At 46.5% G+C, this 15,253-nt stretch overlaps 1 protein-coding gene and 1 long non-coding RNA gene across 2 annotated transcripts in view; one reads left to right on the plus strand and one right to left on the minus strand.

Annotated features, from left to right (window-relative positions):
• Positions 1-14,717, plus strand: part of LOC138582152 (uncharacterized) — a 34,810-nt gene extending 20,093 nt beyond the window's left edge. Inside the window, exons 2-3 of the long non-coding RNA XR_011304957.1 lie at positions 14,163-14,247; positions 14,354-14,717. This is a non-coding gene — a long non-coding RNA (uncharacterized lncRNA). The remainder of the gene's footprint in view (positions 1-14,162; positions 14,248-14,353) is intronic.
• The window catches only part of TMEM106C (transmembrane protein 106C), a 783,213-nt gene that overhangs the window by 749,543 nt on the left and 18,417 nt on the right, over positions 1-15,253 (minus strand). The window lies entirely within an intron of this gene.

Below are 15,253 nucleotides of genomic sequence, written 5' to 3' on the forward strand. Positions count from 1 at the left end.
TCAGACAAAATTATCGCACAGGCTTTGGAAACACTGGCTATAGACAGATCTCATCTCCTTCTGAATTTTAGGGAGATGACAATCAACTCCATTGAGGACTGGATCCATACCTTTGTTGGCAAACATGCTGTGCTCCCTGCAGGGTCTGTGATAAGCACTGGAGACAATACGCCTCCCTATGATAAAATGATTAGAGATGCTAAAAGAGAACTTAGAGTAGAGCTTCGATAGGTAAAGAAACAAGTTCTTCCGCTGAATATATATCATACTAACGTAAGATCTATCAAAAATAAATATAGAGCTTTTATTAAAACAAAAAGAAAGGCAGACAAGATCAAGTCCTGGCAAAGACTAGTTAAGACAATCTGCACTGGAAAGACCCACAATGTATGGTCTCTACTGGGTGAAGCACGGGGAGCGGTGAAAGGCCCATTCGTTTTTAAAAAAATATATATTTTTTATTGGTTTTCACAACATACAAAACATAACCAACACACCCGACTGTCGCGGTTACTTCCAACATGGCATTCGTTTCATGTTACATATTACAGTCATCCCCCTCCCACCCCTTTAACTCGAGCTTCCCCTCATTGTCTTAACTTCCTCTAATCCGGGGGCAAATCCCCCTCATCATGTCCACTAGTATCACTTGAAAGGCCCTTTAGTTAACCCTATCGAGGCTGAAAAATTGATAACATTTTTGGAAAACCAGAATGCCCAGGTAGACAAGGAGGAACTTGGATCACTGGGTAGTCCCCCATTAATTCCACCTATCAATACATCATATGAAATGGTGATAAATAAGATTATGGAATTGAAATCATCCCGAGCTCCTGGCCTAAATGGATTGACAAACATTGTTCTGAAATCTCACCCTTAATTTTGGGCTACTTTATTAGTCATCTTATTTAATAAGATCTTAAAAGAAGGGAAAATACCACGATCATGGCAAACGGCGGTTCTAATTCCAGTCTTTAAAAAGAGGAATCGCTCAGACCCTAATAACTACGGGCTGCTTTCAATGCTAAACTCCACGTTGAAGATATTTGCCTCACTTATATTAAAAGAATTACAGCTTTGGGTTGAACAAGTAAATGTCATATGCAAATTCCAAAGTGGGTTCAGACATGGATATTTTACGGCCCATAACATCATGGTAATGGACCTTTTACGGTCCCGAGCAAGATCAGGGGGGCAGCCGCTGCTATATGCCCTTTATATAGATTTCTCGGCGGCATTCGATTCTATTCCTGGAGGACGTCTGTAGCAGATATTAAAATGAATGGGCTGCCCTGAAGGCCTGACGTACTATCTGAGATTGCTCCACCAGGATACTTCAGTAAAATTAAAATTAGATCAGGAAGGACATACCACAAGAAGTGTCTATCAAAATAATGGGGTCAAAGAAGGTTGTGTTATGGCACCTTTAATATACAACCTTTACGTCCACGACATTCCCGCAGCCGTAAGTGGCGCAATAAATTGTCGCCCTAAAATAGGTGAATCCTTCTGCTCTGTGTTGGTTTACGCGGACGACCTAGTAATTTTTGATCATACTATCAGTGGATTACGAAGGTCGTCCATTGCCCTCTGGGAATACACGAAGGAAAATGGCCTCAAGATCAATCTGGATAAAACGAAGGTCATGAGGTACACTAAGAGGAATACTTCCTGCGTACTGCTCAGGGTAGGCATATAAAACATTGCGTACACTTCACAATACCGATACTTGGGCATAGAATTTGAGTATAGAACATGCAAACAAACACGTGCTGATAAAGCAGCACACTTGACTGCCCTGTTTCACAGATTCACCATCAATCAAGGAGGCTTTGCCATGTGGGGCACATGACAACTATATATGCAAGTCTTGTCCCTGATGATAACATAGGGTTTGGAAGGTCTCCATGACATAGACCTGAAATGGTTACAGGTGATAGACGGGAAATTCTGGCATTCCATCTTGGGCCTACCACCTGGCATTCCCGTGGCGATAATAAGGCTGGAGCTTGGGCTGATCTCATTAAAAGCGATAGTATTAAAAAAGCATGCCATACTATATCTGAAAATGATCAGTAATACAAGAAATTGGCTCTTAATAGCAGCCCATCAGGAGATGTCAAAGACAAATTCTGTGTGCACAGCCGAGAGACAGATGACTAAATTATTTGCTGACATTGGGTGGCAAATAAGAATGGGTAGTGACCCAGAGGGCACTGGGAAACCGTATTGAGCTCTGGGATTGGCTGGAGAACTATGATCATTTTAGTAAGCTAAAACGCTACCATGTTGTCCAGCATAGATTATACAACTTTAAAAAACCCCAGAGCTATCTGAACCTGTGCCCAGCAGTTAGACTCAGACACTTTATAATACTACTAAGGCTAGAACGATTACCTTCATTAATGGTCATGGGTAGAAGGGATAAGATTGCAATAGAACTACGTTTATGCCGCTTGTGTAAAGAGCAAGATCAATTGGAGACAGCTAGACATCTGTTAACAGAGTGCATTAAAATGACGAGTAATATTAACCTCTTACTGGGTAAATATGTACATAGCACTGAATATATTAAGGAGGAACTATTTTGGCTCCATTGTATCAATTCTAATAGTATGAGCCTATTGATGGCATTGTATAACATCTGGCTGAAGGTGGAAATCCTTGGCATAACAATACAAGGAGTTAAAAAAGACAGAAAGATGAACCAAATCTGCTGGAATCAAAAGGGAACTTTATATGTGATTTGGGAATATTGCCTTATAAGGTGAATGAGATAACAATGCAATCTATTAATTTCCCTTCATGTAAAGAACTTGATGTTAACCCGAAGTTGGAGTGCATATCCATAGACTATGGGCCTCATTACACGGTAGGTGCTAAAAAACGGGATTTACCGGCATGGCGCTATTAGCGTGTCCGCCCTCACAGGAGACCGCCAATAGCGCACCATTACGAGTAAGCGGACACGCGCAAAGGGCCATGCCGGTAAATGACCCTACCGCCATGCCGCAAAAGCACCTTACCGGGCCCGCCCAAAGTGCTGATAGCACCTCCGCCCTCACTGTACATGCTATTAGCGGTCACCGCTGTTAGCGGTCACCGCTATTAGCATCGACCGTTAAATAGCGGAAGCGGAAATAGCGTCATCGCACCGGAACGGGAAAGAGCACGGCGGCCATCTTTAAAAACACAATCCATTGCCATCCTCTGCCCCCTGGACCATATTGGAGTAGTGAGCTGTGTGAAATCAACCGTGACACCTGCATCATGCCCAAGGCCCTGAAGAAAACCTGTGACAGGCAGCGGAAGGAAAAGTATACCAACGAGGAACTGGTCATGTTGACACAGACCCTTGCAGAGCATGCAGAGGTAGTCTTTGCCAATGATATGCGCCGCGCCACCTTGCTCAAGAAGAAAGCCATCTGGGAGGAGGTGGCAGTCAAAGTCAGTGCCGTGGGCACCAGCACGCGCACTGTGCGCAAATGCAGGAAGAGGTGGGACGACCTCAGGCTGCGGGTGAGGGGCATCCTGGCGGAGAACCACCGCATTGCCAGTGCTGGTGGAGATGGCTCCCCAATACGCCTGAAGGAATGGGAGGAGACATGCGCCAACATGATTGCCACCGAGAGTATCGAGGGAGTGGGCAGCATGGAGGTCGGCGTGGCTACCACTTCCGATGCAGGTGAGTGTACACATGACAGGATGCGGTGTGAATGCACAGTCACCCCCATATGTGAGCACAGACCCCACTCATGCATGGACACACATCCACACATGCACCCATCCATCACCATGTCAGTGTCAGACCCAAACACACACACATGCACACATCACCAGAGACAAGTCCCAAACTCAACCATGCATGGATGAGGCACTGAACCGGCACATCACCTGCATCCACAACTGCTAAGTCCCAATGTCCACAACTGCATCATTCCTGTAATTTACATTGAGTATATTGAAACGCAACCAATGCCATCCCCCTTCTCGTCCCTGACAGGCTCACATACAGATGGGGAGGATGCTGCTGATGCATCAAAGGCACCACCTACATCAAAGAGGCCAAGGGCACAGGAGCCGGAGGAAACCCCTGCAACATCCAGGGGCAAGGGTGGAAGGCCACACCTGAAGAGTGGCAGCCTACGTCACAGTGCCACTTCCATGGCAGCAGTATCTGCACCACCAACTGTGGCCCCACCACCGGAGGCAAACCCACTGTCAACAATGCCAGACACCCAGGGCCCACCATCAGCTGCGGCAAGCTCTGCTGGTGAGGCAGCCGCCACTGGCCCCCAGTCCGATCCAGAGGACACCCTACTCCAGCACATGGAGATGCACACCTCAAGCCCCCCAGGAAGCACAGAGCCTGTGGCATCCCAGACCCCTGGTTCTGATGGGACTTATGAGGACACCAACCCTGCAATAATGTCACCCATGCTACCATCACCTGTTGCATTGGAGCCATCTGAGGGCACGGCATCCAATGCACGGTCACCCGGCACTGACCTCCAAATCACTGCCATCCTGCAGCGCCAAGAGGAGCTTCCCGTGCTGGTTGGCCAGCATGTTGCTGAGGCTGCCAATCTCACCGAGAACATAGTCCAGACGGCGAGGCACTCCACTGAGCGCATGGACGCCAACACGGACAGGATATGCAATGAAATTGCAAGTCTTAGGGAGGTGCTTGTCCGCATGGCAGACACAATGGACCGCCACTTTCACCCACAAGGCCAGTCTGCCCCATCCTCGACTTCCGGGTCGACACAAACAAGCCCCCTCAGGCGCTCAATGCGAACCACCAGGCGCACGTCTGGCAACCCTCAAGACCCTTCCAAGGACAATTGCAATTAGGGGGTTGATGGGGATACCCCGGTGTGCATTGGCCATGGCAGAAATGGCAGAGACATGAGGGACTGTTGTGGGGGGTGGTGGGAAGGGTGTTATGGGTCTGTTGTGGGGGAGGTGGGAAGGGTGTCATGGGTCTGTTGTGGGGGTGGTGGGAAGGGTGTTATGGGTCTGTTGTGGGGGGTGGTGGGAAGGGTGTTATGGGTCTGTTGGGGGGGTGGTGGGAAGGGTGTTATGGGTCTGTTGGGGGGGAAGGGTGGTGGGATGTTGTGGGGCTTGCACTTCTTCACCTTTATGTTAGTCAATACACTGGTTTCTGATGAAAACACAGCCTTGGATATCTTCATTGTGTGTGTGTGTACTTCATTGGCGACAGGGTCCATTGCGTGCTCTGAGACATACACCAGTGCGTTCCTCCCCATATCCATGTGACAGTACGAAAACATTTTCCGCAGATTGATTGCCTGATCAGATGCTGTCTCACAGCACATGCCTCCTGGCCATCCCCTCTTGCAACGCCTGCATCCCCTTCAACTCCGTCCACATCAACATCATCATCCTCATCATGTGCTTCTATCCCAACGTCAGGGGGCAGTGGGCTGTTCCGTCTGTCACACATATTGTGCAGCATGACACATGCCATGGTGATCTTGCCCACCTTCTCATGTCCATACAGGAGAGCAGCACCAGACCTGGTAATGCACATTGAACTTGACTTCAAAAGTCCAAAGGCCTGCTCAGTCACGATGCGGGTACGGGTATGTGCATGATTGATTACCTCCTCGTGCCTGTTCTGTGGTCTCCGTACAGGTGTGAGGAGCCAGGTTTTCAGGGGATAGGCCGCATCACCTGTATGGGGGGATGAATGGGGTCCTGTTACTGTTCACCTCAAGGGCGGCCTGTTCACATCACACAAATTGACATAGCATTGTGATGCAAGTGCTGATATGAGCGCATACATGCAGATGGTCTGTGTGACAGCAACGTGCAAGTGTGTGGCCGACCCTGCAAGTAGAAATGGCACAATAATGCCTACAACAGTACTTTTCACATGTCCTGGGTGTGGCCAGGTCTTAGGTGTCCCTGGGCCAGGCAAATTTTGTAGCACACTGCTTGTGTACTGACATTCTGACACCAATGTTGCCATGCTGTGAAGCATCACTTCCGTGGTGCCATAGGTGTGTGGTTCAGTGCCATATCTAGGGGTGTTCCCTTTGCATGCATTCAAGGGTACATTGCTGGATTGATACTGTGATGCGCTGATTCTGTATTACCATCTTGACGCCATGTTGATGATTTGTGTAATATGTGGCGTGGCATGATGTGCAATGGGGATGGATGTGTAATATTTTGAAGCCTGCATTCTTCTCATAGTCGTGCACCATCAAATTGCATGTGGATGCTTCTCAGGTACATCGTGGCCTTCCCTGAAGGACATTGGCGTACATCTGTATGTCCATTTTCTCTACGGACGCCAGTCAACACCCAGTTGGAGTATGTATCTCCCCCCCCATTCACACCCAGTTGGAGTATGTATCTCTCCCCCCCAAAATCACGCTGCCATGTGCTTGCCCTGCTACTCACAAAGTAGCCACGTACGTTGTCCGGTGTGTTGCTCCATGTAGCGTGGCATACTTGAGTCCCGCAGAACCATGGAATCATGTGTTGATCCTGGGAATCTGGCACAGCAATGTGTGATTATCTTGCTGGCGTCACATACCATTTGGGCATTGATAGAGTGGAATTGCTTCCTGTTTCGGTACACTGCTTCATTGTGATGTGGGACCACCAATTCCGCATGGGTACAGTCGATGGCCCCAATGCAACTTGGAATGCCTGCCAGTGAATAGAAGCCAACTTTTGTGTTTGCAATCTCCTGGGCAGTCTGTGGCATGGATATGTGTTCAGGTGCATGCTTCAGGAGTGCATCGAGTACCTGGTTCAGCGTGCGTGAGGATAGTGGTTGTGAGATGCCATGCATCTGTCCTACTGTATGCTGATGGGTGCCTGTGGGCAGGAAGTGGAGCACACTCACCACCTTCAGTAGCGGGGGGGATGGCAGTTCTGATGTCTATGAGGCTCGCAATGTCGTCGTGGATCATGTCCACAATGCTGGTGATGGGAGCCCTGTCCAGATGGTATAGGGTGTGTATCTGCTCAGGGGTCAGGTTGAATGGACTGGCTCTGGTCCTGGGTACTGGTGGGTGCCTCTGTGGTATGATTAGGTGCCGTTGTGGTGCCTGCTGTGCCTGTCTTGCCCTCCTCCTCCTCCTCCTGCGTCTCCTTTGTGCTGCCTGTTGTTGTGGCAGCTGCGCTGCAATGAGGTCCTCCAGGCCATGTAATGCTGCCAGTATCGGAACCATCTTGGTGTGGGGAGGGGTGTGGGAAGGGGTGTGGTGTGCTCTTTTTGAGCTGCCACAGTCTCCATTGCCTTCACCTGTGCTGATTTGGTCCACCTGCGGCAGGTGGGTACACTGCCCATTTCCCTTAACGGGTGGTCCACGATGCCGGTATTTGCACCATGGCGGTAAGAGGTTTGGGGGGATTTACCATGCCGCTATTTACATGTGCACTGGCCTTGTGATGCTGTGCTAATAGCGGCATGGCGTAATTAACGGAATGGAGGGTCGCGCGCACGCGGCATGCCCGCTATTAGTGGCACCGTAATTAGCAGTGCCGCTAATAGCGGTGTGCGGGGTCATGATCCAAATAGGGATTTAACATTACCGGTAATTAATTACCGGTAACGTTAAATCAATACCGCCTTCCGTGTAATGAGGCCCTATATGTAGTAGACTGTATAGCTCTATAACTGAGAGTAGCGAAATGCTAAATTGTAAGTTGATAGTATCATTGTTTGCTTGTTGATGAAATTTTAGTTTGAATATAGATTTAGATTTAATTGTGTTTTTATATGTTTTTAGATGTTAATAATTGTTCTACTATAAATGTTTGTGTAATGTTTCAATGTAAACTAAATCACAATAAAATATTATTATTATTACTTGCTTGATATTTCGAAATGCTCAGTTTGCTATTCAGGACTGGATCCAATTACTTTTAGATTATTTCAGTTCATTCAGCATTCTCAGAACACATGTAAGCATTAGCGGGGCGCTTTGGGCAGAGTGTTTCTTGCATTACACTCACCGGTTATGCGTGACTGCTTGCTACATCCTTGTAGGTTCTTCTTGCCCAATACTCCTGGATCCACAAGCTTTGCCTTCTTCGCGGCATCCACCGTGAGCCTCCTGCATGCCGCAGCGGCTAATGGTCCGGCGGAGGACAGCTTCCTGCTGTGGCTGTCGGCAGCCGGAGCTCAGATGGATATTTAGACCCTCTCACAGCCCACACTCGTCCTAGGCATCTCTCTCCTTCTCCAGACTCACACGACTCACAATCCTGGCTTTGACATGCTTCTCTCCAACCCGTTGCATCCCCTGCTCTCCCTGCGCAGCCCCACCTCTTATACTTCCTGGGAGTATTAAGAGTCCACAGGTGTGTGTCAGAACGATTAATTGCCTGACCTCCAATAAACCTATTTGTGAGATATGCCTGACTTCCCCAATAGTGTTCATTCACAGTCTTCTTCTCCGTCTTAGTACCACATTGGTGAAAATACCTATTGGTGTTCCCTACTCCGAGTTGCCTCTTACTCGTCACAGTGTTGTAACAGGTCAAATGAGGGGAAATTAGGGGAGATGTCTTATAGTAGCCCATAAAGGCTGGGGGAGGTTTAGGCTGGTTCTCAGAAGGAAAAGGGGTATACCATGTCTCACCTGTGGGTACCCTTTTCCAATCTCCAAGGACCCTCCACTCAGGTGATCCTTCATCGCTTCTCCATACCCAGGGTCCAAAAGCAATGGCCTTTCCCTGGCCACCTCAGCAGAGGATCCAGGCGGAATAGGAGTGAGAATACCGTCAGGTTTCTCACAACAAGCACATATAGTACATTATTGCAAGAAAAAGTGCAAGAAAGAAAGAGAAAAGGAAGAGCAATCGTAATGACTAGAAGCAAAATGAGTGCAGAGAACGTTAGCAAATGTAAGTATGGAAGGTGCAGTGGTTACACATGCCACAGATGAGCAACAAGAACAGGAGCCACCATGAGGATGGACAGGTAGTGGATGGAATGATAGAACTTGGGAGGGGCAAAAGATGCAATAGGTAAGTCTCAGAAAGGGTGACGAGGGCGATTTGGAGGTTTAAGACCAAGATTTGGAAGGGCATGTTGGTCACTGGTAAAATGGGACATGTAGCACGAGATTGTCAAAGTAGGCAGCCCATGCAAAATCATTAGGGTTTCCTGTTTTAGGTTTTATTTTTATTTTATTCCAGGGGTGTTTTTCCAGTGCTTTCAAAAATTCAGAATCTGTGTTAATATTTTTTTTCCTGTTTGCCCCTTTCAATAAATCGTGGATAACAGTTTTTCCAGTGTAAATACAAATATATATATTTGTTTCATTGTGTGCATAAGTAGAGCATTAAACCCCAGTTATGCACACACGGCATTAAAATGGTTGTTCCTGCATATGAGGCACATGACCCACCTGGTTATTTTTTTGTCAGGTGACTAATTTGGCAACCACATTATAGCAGTGATGATGGGCGTGTGACCTGGATGGGTACAGCTCCCTTGCGTCGTCAGTGTGGTACTTTCTGCCTCCATCGAGAAAATCAAAAGCTGACACCCATTAACATATCTTAAAGTGAAACATACACATTTATTTCAATTGACCTTTCCTCTTAGAACAAGGGTCTGCCACCTGCAGCTCTCTAGATGTTTTGGACTATGACTCCCATGATCCCTTACCACTGACTATGCTGTCTAGGACTGTTGGGATTTGTAGTCTACAACATTTGGAGAGCCAAAGGTTGCAGACTGCTGCCTTAGAATTAAGTCACAAGACAAATTAGCATTTGCCTTTCAAAAATAATCAGAGGGAGGAGAATGTTCAATCACTATGCTGGCAAAGTATAAAAGGTGCCCCCCTTTATAAACCCAACAATTTAAATATGTGTGTAGAGGGTGCAAAATATGCAGTTCTTTTTCCTGCATCAAAATCACTCCTTACTCCAGTTTAAACAGCAATTTGGGGGACGTTAAATAGGTTCTTGTGTAGTGATGTGAACCTGTGGTAACATGTTGTGAGGATACCATCCACTTGCACTACATCACACCGCAAACTAAGCTGGGGGTAGCATGGCAAGGGTTCCAGAGTTAGGGAGTGGCTTGCACCATTCGGCCAGCATCAAACAAACGTCTGGGCCAAGAGACAATGGTCGGTTAGGGCTTTGAAGTGAGAGGTGCACACTCCTCTCACTTCAAAGGGGAATGGCATGAGGGTGCTAAGTCAGGCAGGGAGAACCAAGGAAGAACACCATCCGGTCCAGAGAAACTGGTCCTTTTGATCAGGCCGCACAGCGATTTTTTTGTGGCAGTGTGAAACTGATTTTCATTGGAAGTTTTGTGGCTTGAATATTTGCTGAAACGGGGCAATACGATACTGTCATGCTTTTGTCAAACCTTTTCTGGCCCTTTTTTAGAGACCACGTTATACTAACATTGTAATTTTCTACGGGAATGTTAAACCCGCCCAGTAATTCTCTGTTGCTGATGTAAAACAAGTTTAGTAAATGTATGCAGGCAACGAGAAACTGGCAATGAGAAGTAGGGCCTGGAACTCTTGAAACTAGGGCATACTATTTTTTGTGGAAAGAGAAACTGGTATGGTGATTTTCTGTGGACACAGATGTAGAATGATGTAGAATGAAAATGCGGCAAACTGGGAAAAGTTAAAACTTGCAGGGCCCTGTTACGACAAGTGTACGATGGGTCTCTGGACGATGTGCCTGGTGAGGACGCAAGGACGGCAAAGTCACGAGCTGCTTACCGTGCTGGAGACCGGCGTTCAAATCCAGTAAATACTGCTGCTGCTATTATGCATGCGGATCGCATTATCTCTCAGAGCTAACTTGAGTGACAGTTTCTGCACTCTTGTTCACACTGGATTGCTCTCAGATTGCTCTACACAAAGAGCCTATACTTTATACTTTGCAACAATTTCAAAGGAGCTCAGGGGCAATCCTTTTGTCCTTGCTGCAAGACAATGCAGAGAGATTTCGCTGCAAGTCCTGCTTCTGCACAATCAATTAATACGTTATATAATATACCGGCATTTACCGGAGTCTCCCGAGGAATATGCATCTTTTTACAGGGGTCTGTTTCTGGATTTCTGGGAATTTACTGAATTCCAGAAACCCTAAATATCATCCAGTTGCACCCCAAAACCTGTATCCAGCCTATGATTCATCCTACAAGGCACCAGAATATGGTGGATACGCCCCGGGGTCAGCACAACCACAGAATCCAGGCCCAATACAGATGGCAGCCCCCACATAAGGACAGCTGGTACAGTACCTAAACCTGAATACCACACATAACAATGCACAGCAGGCACCTCCCCAAGCATCCACCCCTGTGGTAGCAAAATGCCCTGCTGCAAGGTACAGTAACACATTATGTGGGTACAAGTGTCATGGGAGACAACACATTCCCGCTCCTGGGTACAAAGATATATATTCACAATAGGACAGTCCACAGCAACCCCTTACATATTCAGTCCTATCAGTCACCCGAGACCCAGAAAAGGAACCTGAGGTGGGTGTGAAGAAAGAAGACAGAATGTTCACCTTCATGGTGGATACAGGTGCCACCATGTCCTTTATAAAGGAAGAAAGGTTTCCTTTGACCAACAGATGTATGGACATGTAGGGATCCACTGTGGCTATCTCCCACCAAGGTTCCATTCACAGCAGATTTACCCATTAGCATAGGGACATAGGAAATGTTTGCAACTTTATTGCACAGTACAGAGACACCAGTGAACCTACTAGGTAGAGACCTATTGAGTAAACTGAATATGACAATTTTGCAAAGGAATAGTGTGTTCCACACAAGGCATACATTAAATGAGAGTAGCTGCAGTAGTACAAGCACTAGCAGCACTAATGCAATTCGAGCACTACTAGTGCACGAACATATGTTCGTGTACGCAGTGACTGTCCTGATTGGATGGCTCGGAGGAGTACAAAACCTGATATATATGCTTCCCAGTGGTATTCCTATTTAGACCAGCAGTCCCGCAAGAGATGGAACCAGGAACAATGTCTATATTGCATATAGAAGCAGTGATCCCCAGAAAGGATTCCATCATTCTAACAGGTACAGATAAAGAGGGGATAGAATGGTGCACAGTATTCTGCATAGGCACCACACTGCCATTAAGAGAAGTGACTGACAAATATTTGTAGACACAGAGTCAGAGGGGGGACATACTGTTTGAAATCTGTATACCCTGTCACATGGTAATACAACACAGAGAGATAACACAGACAATATTAGTTGCAACAGCACCACTATCACAACTGTATGAGGACTTGGCAAACGGGCCCAGTAGCTATAGACGGACAACCCCCATGATGTTGAGTTATTGAACAGCATAGGAACAATGAGAAACAAACTCAAACCAGGAGCAATACTCCCCAGAGTGAAGCAATACCCACTATCCCGAGAAACAGATGAGGGAATATATGACACCATTGCAGCATTTGTTGAGCAAGGCATCATAGTACCATCCACTTCACCATGCAACACAGCTATATACCCAGTAAAGAAGGCAAAAGGGTCATCCTGGAGATTCATACAAGACCTCGGGCCTCTGAACACTATAGTACAAACATTAGTGCCCAACCCAGCTTCAATGCTCTGCAAATCCCAGCAGATGCTGAATACTTCACAGTAATTGACCTTAAAAGTGCATTATTTTCTGTGTCATTGCACCCAGATTCCAGTATCTTATCGCATTTTCCTACCACGGACAGAGATACCAGCACACCCATTTACCACAGGGGAACTGCAAGTCCCCCAGTGTGTTCAATATGGTCCTCCAGATGGACCTAGGAAATATACAGATGCCTAGCACAGTGCTACAGTATGTAGATGATCTGCTAGTATGTAGCACCACAGAAGAGCAGTGCAGGGAAGACACACTCAAACTCCTACAACTTCTTGCAGACAAGCGATACAAAGTGGACAAAGAGAAGTTACAGTATTGCCAAAAAGAAGCTTTGTACTTAGGGCAAATATTGTCCAGAGCTGGGAGAAGAGTAACACCACACAGAGCAACAACAGTCAGAAACACACCACAGCCCAACACAGTAAAAGAGATGCAGCAGTTTGTAGGGTTGTGTTACTGCAGGACATGGATCTTTGCTATTCAACATAGGTCAGGCCCCTCCTACAAGCACCTGAAAAGGCCCAGAAAAGAAAAGGAATCTTTAAATGGCCCGATGAGATGACAGAATGTTTTGAAGATGTGAAATTAGCAATAGGCAATCCCCTGTGTTAACAACACTGAATTACAAAAAGCAATTGTATTTGTTTTCACATGCAAATTAACAGGTAATGACAGAAGTTCTTAGACAGCTATCTTCCAAGAAACATAAGCCCCTAATGTATTACAGTGGGCTTTTGTATCCAGTCATGCAAGGGCGTTGCCATTCGAAAAGCCTATAGTAGCAGCCACCACATTTGCAATTCAGAAATCTACCACCATTGCAATGGGATGCCCAGTAACGTTCTGTGTTGAACACACAGTTTATACCATATTAGAGAGAAACAAATCTACTCTCACCACACAGAGAGCATCTGGATGTGAAATCATATTGTCAAGTTCAGTTATGAACATATTCAGATGTCACATTATAAACCCAGCATCATTTGTAGCAAAGCCCGTTGAATCACAAGATCAGGCACATGACTGTGCAGTGTATGAAGGAGAGCTAAAAGAGAACAGCAGGGTGAGTGAGGATGCACTGGAAACATGAGAAGTACTTTATGTTGACGGGTCATCAACAATAAATCGGGTCAAAGGCACACAGGTGCAGCAGTGGTAAAATATGTAGAGGAAAATGGGGAAGAATATCGGACAGTACTGCAAAAGAGATTACCCTCAGTTTTTAGCACAAGCAGCAGAACTCACTGCACTCATAGAAGCACTTGAGGCTTCATCAGACAATGATGTCACCATATATACTGATTCATCATATGTAACATCCACAGTTCATTCAGGCCTATCAAGATGGAAAAGGAGAGCGCACAAGAAATCAAATGGATCACCACTTTACTAAGCCACACTATTGTCCCGATTAATAGAGGCACTGAAATGTCCTCTCCAGGTAGCGATTTGGAAGTGCACAGTGCACACCCTTGGGGTGCCATTTAGTAATCCTACCTCCTTATCCCCTAACAGGCATGACCACGACTGATGACGACTGCATCCTAAAGAAGTGGATCCTTCCACCTCTTAATCTGACCCACTAAGCTCCTCGGATTTGGTAAGCACCAGCATCCGCCTTACATAGTATTCATAACTTCTCTCTGCTAGATATTTTGCTGACCACGTACATCCTGACACGTTCTTTGTCTGGTTCACTCCTACAGACCACATAGGACCCTCCACTCGTAAAGACACTCCGGTCCTGATGAAGGCCTACACCATTAGAGCTCACCCAGCTCCACGCAAAATGGCCGAAACACTGTTGTGTTGACATGTATTATATGTTGTTGTTCAACTCTTGATTGTGCCCACACTCTATGGGCATCCTACCTGTCTATGATTCCACTGAATTCTCTAAGCTTCCTTGCCAAGGAACCTATAGAGAATGAACAAACTGTACACGTAGATGTCTCAAATGTTGACTACTTGATAATTCGTACTTAGGTACTACACTTTGTATATCCTGAAATGTGAATGTCCTATGTTTTTGAAAAATAACAGTGTATTACTACACCACTGCACTTCAAAATAAAACCCTTTTGTGCAGAAGAACAGTTTCATGAGAATTCTGTGACCACCCACACAAGGGGTTACCCACTCAGGGTGTAGCAGTGGTTACTCTTCAGCAGAGATCGACCTGACCTTGCTCATTCATTTGTTGGTATTATTGTACCGACCTGGGCAGAGCAAGGCAGTAACCAGGTACCCTTCTGAATACTATCTTACGAATATGCCAACATTTGCAAAAGTTTTGTCTCATCAGGTCACCACAAAGGCACACCACACGGCCCCAGCGCACTCAAGCAACATAGAAACAACACAGCCCATCCGCCTACATCCAGGTGACAGAGTCTACACCAGACAGCACAACTGAACATGGAGGCATCCCAAGATCACCGGTCCTCATGTAGTTGTATATGCGGCCCCAACAGCTGTGAAACTTAAAGAGTGAAAGACCAAAAGGTGTGGGTGCATCTGTCCGACGTGCGAAGAGACACCAGCACAGCAACAGCGCTCCAATGAGAAGAAGACTCCTGGGTAGATTAGAGGCTATGAAAGCTTGT

This window comes from Ambystoma mexicanum, chromosome 3q, assembly GCF_040938575.1.
Source record: "Ambystoma mexicanum isolate Mex_15411 chromosome 3q, UKY_AmexF1_1, whole genome shotgun sequence".
Taxonomy (NCBI): domain Eukaryota; kingdom Metazoa; phylum Chordata; class Amphibia; order Caudata; family Ambystomatidae; genus Ambystoma; species Ambystoma mexicanum.